The sequence below is a fragment of the Crocodylus porosus genome, unplaced genomic scaffold (assembly GCF_001723895.1).
Source record: "Crocodylus porosus isolate Cpor-Errol unplaced genomic scaffold, CroPor_comp1, whole genome shotgun sequence".
Taxonomy (NCBI): domain Eukaryota; kingdom Metazoa; phylum Chordata; order Crocodylia; family Crocodylidae; genus Crocodylus; species Crocodylus porosus.
Genome location: NW_017728931.1, coordinates 66,899,700 through 66,906,788, shown reverse-complemented (window position 1 = coordinate 66,906,788; position 7,089 = coordinate 66,899,700).

Below are 7,089 nucleotides of genomic sequence, written 5' to 3'. Positions count from 1 at the left end.
GAGTCAATAATGACTCCAAGATCCCTTTCTGCCTCCATGCTCTCAAGAAGGGAGTTTCCCATTCTATAAGTGTGCTGCTGGTTTCTACTGAAACGCATCCTGTTTATGTTAGCCCACTCCTGTAACCTATCCAGATCTTGCTGCAATCTTTCCCTCGCTACTAGCGTGCTCACCTCACCCCAAATTTTGGTATCATCAGCAAATTTAAACAGGTTGCATTTCACCCCGTCGTCCAAATCAGTGATGAAGAAATTGAACAGCAGGCCCCAGGACCGAGCCCTGGGGGACTCCGCTGCCCACTTTCCCCCCAGGTTGAATATGACCTGTCCACCACTACCCTCTGAGTACAACCTTTGAGCCAATCTGCAATCCATCTGACTGTGTAGGCATCAATGCCACAGCCGCCTAGTTTTTTAATGAGGATGGGGTGGGAGACGGTGCCAAAAGCCTTGCTGAAGCCTAGAAAGACTACATCCACGGCAACACCTGCATCCATTGCCTTTGTGACCTGATCATAAAAGGCAATCAGGTTGGTCTGACATGACACCTAATGAAACCATGCTGGTTGCCCTTGAGCATCATCCCTGAAGTCGGTCCATCACAAATGTGCTCCTTGAGGATCTTCTCAAAGAGTTTCCCAGGGATAGAGGTAAGACTGACGGGCCTATAGTTGCCTGGGTCCTCTCTCTTCCTTTTTTTGAAGATGTGGACCATGTTAGCTATCTTCCAGTCATCTGGCACCTGGCCTGAGCACCACGAGTGCTTGTAAAGTCATGCCAAGGGCCCTGCAATAACCCCAGCTAGCTCCCTCAACACCTTGGGGTGGAGAGCATCTGGACCTGCTGACTCGAAGACGTCCAGCCCCTCCAGAAGCTCTCTAACCCGGTTCCCCTCGAGTCCATCTGGCATCACAGCAGGGAACACCCACTGATAGTTTAGCCAGGTTCAAAAAGTGATTGCATGACTGTTAAGGTCTAGGTTTCTAGACCTTAAGGGCTCTTACATGCATGGGGGAGCCTGCTCCAACACACTGGAAATCCAGCAGATCAGAGTACACTCGATTAATTGAGTCTGCCGGAGCATGGAAATAGATGTGCTCTGGCAGCCTTCCCTGTCACGTGTATCAGCATCCCCATGAGTGTCCACCTTGAAAAAATTGTGTCAGGGTGCTTTGAAATAAAACACACTCAATGAGTTTTAGTTCAAAGTGCCCTGCTGACATTTTTTCAGCATGCAAATGCACAGGGATGCTGATATACATGATGCCCAGGTGCTTTTAATTGGCATGGCTTGCTAATTAAACCACACGGCACCACATCCCAAAACACATGTAAAAATGCCCTAAATGATGGAGACTGCAAGCGAGAGAGGAACACTGGCAAAAACCCTGTCACACTCAGTTCACTCTCCCTTTCAGCATCCACTTTCTGCCACTGTGGCACAGGCCTTTAAGATCCTGGGCTCAGCACATCACAAAAGACTATAAGCATCCTGTAATACTGAGACTACTGAGGACACATGAACTAATTTCAAAGGACAAATAAAGAGAAAACAGAAAGAGGAGTGAGGTCATAGGTTAATAACAAGGGATTCAGAAGGGGACACCAATTCAAACACACTGGACAGTGCCTACTGCCCCCTCAGTGAGTCAAGGGAGTCTGTGGATGCCAACCAGTGAACCTCTGCCCAGAGATGTGAGTGTAGGAGTGACAGATAGGCAGCTCCACACACACCCATTTTCTACCTGCCTAAAGCCTCCTTCTTAGTCTTGTATACAGCCAGCTTGGCCAGTGCCAAGAGGAGGTTGACCAGGAGGTCTTCGGGCTTGGTGAGGCCACAGATGGTGAGTGCATAACAAAAAAGATGTGGGGAGAAGTGCAGCCAGAAGTTCAACAGGAGGTTCTAGAGGAAGCAGAACAGAGGCTCCAACCTGGCACACTCAAGGTAGGCATGTGCCAGGATCTCCCTCTGTTGCAAAAGAAGCAGATGTTTGGGGTGTCCATAAAATGCACCAGACACACATCTGTGGAGATGGCTCTGTGGAGGAACTTCTGCCACTGTGCCACAGGATACTAGGCAAGCTAGACCTCCAGTCTGACACACTAAATGACAGTTCTTATGTTCATATGTTCTCAACCCCTTTGAAGTAAATGGGAATTATGCCATTGATTACATTACATCCATGACCACACTCATGACAGATACCTTTTGCTCTCTTTTTTTTAAAACTGATGCAACAAAGAGTTTAATAAAGTGAGGGAATCTTTGAGATGTAGAAGAAATATTTTGCTGGAGAAATAGGAAGAATTCATAGTTTCCATTTTAAAGGTGAATGGTTTGAGTTTTCAGTCGCCACAGGCCCTACTTCCTAAATTTGGTTTGAAACACGGTCTTGCTTATTTATAAGTTTTTCTGTGTTTTAAATGGAATTTATATATATGTGTATATATATAGAGAAAGAGCGAGAGAGTGAGAGAGAGAGAGAGTATATATACACATAGATATTGTGTGTGTGTGTATATATATATATAGGAAGAAATCAAACTTTGCATTGTATTTGGTATTAGAATTCACAGACTCAGTTTGAGTTTATTGGCGACTATATTATACGATTGTAGGGAGGAGAGCTAATAGAACTCCCCCCCTCTACAAGTTAACATACCTTTTTATACTTCATATTGTGAAAACAGACATGATTTAAACAAAGCGTCCTTGAAAAGAAAGTCAGGGGTAAATCATAACAATTGCTTGCTCAGCAACACGTTTCGTTTTGAAAACTGTTATCACATTTTTGTTTTTAAAGAACTGTGCCTGGATTCATAATAAGCAGAAGAGTTTTTCTTATCTTAACATTTTAAAATATGAAGCAAGACCATTTTTTTCTTCACTTTTTTTTCTTAGTCAGGTTAGAGGCCTAGATTGATCTACTTCAACATTCCCTCTTTTTTTTTTTTGGTATGGAAGGCCCAACATACTAGATAGTTATAGCTATTAATCTTTTGACTTCTGACTCTTCTTCTTTACTGTTAGCTATTTCAACATACACGTTATACACTTCGTTTCTTTGCATAGAGGTTGACAAGCTATCTTGCATTTGCTTAGTGGCACAATTTAAGCAGTAACATATGAGCATAAGCACTAGACTTATTCCAATAAAAATAACAAATAATATTAACAAACTATGAATAATAATAGAGCTTAAGGAACTAAAAATGGAGCTAAACTACGTAAATTCCAACTGTCTGACTTATGTAGTTTGGCTACTTCCCTTAGAATATGCTGAGCTAAATCCTGGATTTCTTCTGAGTTATTAGGGATATAAGCGCAACATTTTGTATCGATTAAAGTACAGACTCCTCCTTTGCTAGCTAGCATATAATCTAAGGCAAGCCTGTTTTGTAGAGTCACACGTCTTATTTCCCTTATTTCATTACTTATGTTGTGAAACCCAAGGGCAGTGGTATTTGCTATTTTCTCTAGGGACGCTGCAAATTTCTTGATTTTGGACATAGCTAAGCCTGCGCCATTGTTGGGGAACATTATACCCCAGAACTTTTGAGTTTCTGTAATCTCTCACACATTGCAAATCTTTCCTTTAGGCAAGTGAGATTTTATAGCAAAGGCAGAATGCGTTGCAGAGACATAGCATGTTCCTTCTCAACTGGAAGGAAGAATTTTATAGGCTTTATCTTCACCTACAAAATAGTGACCAGCTAGTGCAGTAAACCCCCCTATATTACAGTGTAGGGCCATCATCTATTGTGACTAATAACCTCAAATTTCACTTCGGGGAGAATAATTAGGTATCTTGGAATTATTAGAGAGCTATGCACTATTTACCTTAAATTCTATTTCACATTTATTGATTCTTACTGCAACACAGGATTTATTACAGGTCTAGTAAAATTTTCCTGGGGTGGCATATGCTAATTGTATATAGTCAGATCGATTACAATTTACATCTTGCTAAGTTTTGCTTCCATATAGATTTGAATAGTAAGGGGTTAGCATTTGGGTTGCATTTAAAGGTACTGGTATCACAGGATCTCTCTGATGGAATGGAGAGGGACATAGTTACATATCTAGCAATGAGAAACATTTAAATCAATTGGTACGATAGTTGGAGAAAAACATTTTGATAAAACCGTGGAGGAAGTGATCTTCTTCACCTGTTTTGAAGCCTAGTCTGATTTATAAAGTTCTTTTTAGCTGGTGAGTCTTTAAGTTTCTATAAGATGATCCAACTGGAAAAACTGAGAATAACCCAAGTCACAACTAACCAACCCCACTTCAGGAACCAGGAACTAGGTAGAGGCCTTTTTCCTGTCCCGAAGGGCATAGTGGTGTCGTTGGAGCACATCCTCTTTGCTCTGTAGTGGTAAATCCTCTTTGCCAGTAGGCGCTTGGCTCACTACTGGTCTTGTGCTCTTCTGCTGGCAGACACTAGGCTCACTACCAGTCTGTGGAGGCTCATTACAAAATTGAAACAGAGGAGACTCTGGGTTTAACGGGGCTGATATTTTGTTACTGTGTGAAATGTGAATCTACATGGGGAGTCTTTGACACTTTATTGCAGTGTTGGTGGTCAAGAGTACCTGGAATGCGCCTTACCAGCGAGGTTCCAGTGATGATTTTCGTTAATGGACTTTTATATGGACCCAATCTCTAGGCAGGATAGAATGGCATGGCTCATCAGGTTCTTTGGGGATAGCTGCACGTACCGGTGAATGGAAAATTTTAACACACTTTATTAGTGCCTTACAATAGTCCAGAATAGTATCATCAAGTAAATGTACATCACAAAGGTGAGAGGCAACAGGTGGGGAGGTGGGGAGCCTCATGGGCCTTCCCATCAAGATTTCAGTCTTTTGGTTAGCAGTAGATCTCATACTCATTAGAGCTATGGGAAGTGCATCTGGCCATTTCAGGTGAGTTTTAAAACAAATTATGGCTAGTTTATTTTTCAGAATGCCTTTTTGGCATTCCACTTGGCCTGAGGTTTGTGGATGGTATGGACAATGAAAGTTTTGTTGAATCTGCAGGACTTTGCAGATTTCTTTCATTCTTTGCCTAGTAAAAAGGGTTGTTCTATCAGAGTTTATGGATAAGGGAATACTAAACTTTGGAATAAATCTCTATACAATCTTTTGCTTATAGCGGTGGTGTCAGCTTTTGCACATGGGTAGGCTTCTACCCATCTAGAGAACATACAATAACAAGAACATATTCATAAGAGCAACATTTCTGCATTTGAATAAAATCTATTTGTAAATTCACAAATGGTCTCCAAGGTGGGGGATACGCTGTCTGTTTTGTCTTTACAGATTTTCCCACATTATGTGCTTGACAAATAGGGCAGGCATAACAGTACTGCTGAGCTACAGATAGAAAGGCTGGAGCAAACTAATCAAGCTTAACAGCGTCTTTCATCCCCCCTTTGCTCACATGTGCCATGCTATGGTGCAGGCGAGCGAGGTAAGGAACAAGGACCATTGGGGCAACCAGGCAGCCATCCGGGGAGCGCCACAAATGGTCAGGGTGTAACAAACACTCAGCCAGTCTCCATGAACATTTTTCTGGTTCTGGAGCTTGATCCTGGAGGAGGGCAATGTCATGAAGACTTGCCAATGGAGACTGGGCAGTTGTAATAGACAAAAACTCAGGCATGGCCTGAGGAGTGGAAATAGCCGCAGCTTTGGCAGTGGAGTCTGCCAGAGCATTCCCATGTGCAACATCATCATAAGGGTTCTGGTGGGCTTGGCAATTAATAATAGTAATAGCAGAAGGCAATTGTAATGCACTTAGCAAGGCTTCTACATATGGACGATTACTGCTTTTGGTACCTCTCAACGTGAGGAAGACTCTTTGCTTTCAAAGTTGACTATAATCATGTACAATACCAAAAGCACAGTGAGAATCAGTAAACATATTAAAAGAGGCATTAGAGGCTAAGGTACAAGGCCTCATGAGGGCCATAAGCTCAGCAACTTCAGCTGAATGCACATCAGGCAGGGGATGACTTTCTATGACATCATATTGGGAACGTATTTCACATCCTGCAGCAAGGAAACCTTTTGGGCTTCTGTGACATGATTCATCAAGATAGAATACTAGCTCTGGGTTTTGCAAGGGGGTATCTTTTAGATCAGTGGGGGGTATGGTTAAGTGAGCAGTGACAGTAATGCAATCGTGGTGTTCACCATCTGAAGGGGTAGGTAACAAAGAAGCAGGATTTAAAACAGGGCATCTAGTTAGCGTGACATTTTCAGCAGAGAGGAGCAAGATGTTGTATTTAGTCAGTCTAGCATTTGAAAGGTGTTGGGTTTTAGGCTTTAGCAAAAGGGCTGCCACAGCATGTGGGACAGCAACAGTGAGTGGAGAGCCTAATACAAGGGTACGGGAAAGTTCAACAGTGATAGCTGTTGCTGCTACAGTATGAACGCAGGGAGGAAAACGAGCAGCAACTGGGTCAAGAGCAGAACTATAATAAGCAATGGGATGATGCTTGTCTCTATGCTTTTGAGTGAACACAGCAAGTACAAATCTATCTTCTTCATGACAAAAAGGGAAAAAGGGCTTAATGTAATCAAGAAGGCCTAAGGCAGGAGCTTGCGATAAGGCTTGTTTAACAGAAACAAAAGCGGCTTCAGCCTCTGAGGTCCAGGGTAAAGGTTCAGGGGTATTAACAAGAGTCAGGTTTTGTAGTGGCTTGCCTATAGAAACATAGCCCAGTATCTGCTGACGGCAGTAGCCAGCCATACCTAGAAAGGTACGCATTTGGGACACAGTGGTTGGCTTAGGGACTTTAAGAATGGCTTCTATTCTGGAGGAATAAAGCAGTTGCTCTCCAGCAGAAATATCATGACCTAAATAGTGGACACAGGGAAAACAAACTTGTAGCTTTTCTTTAGATGCCTTATGGCCTTTTAGGGAAAGAGAAGTGAGGAGAGTTAAGGAATCAGCTTTGTAGGCTTTAAGGGAGGTAGATGCTAAAAGCAAATCATCTACATACTGTTGTGAGATTAGAATGTTGGGGGGTAGATCATCTTAGTGATATTTTTAGTGACAAACAGAAGGCTGGCCTGTAAA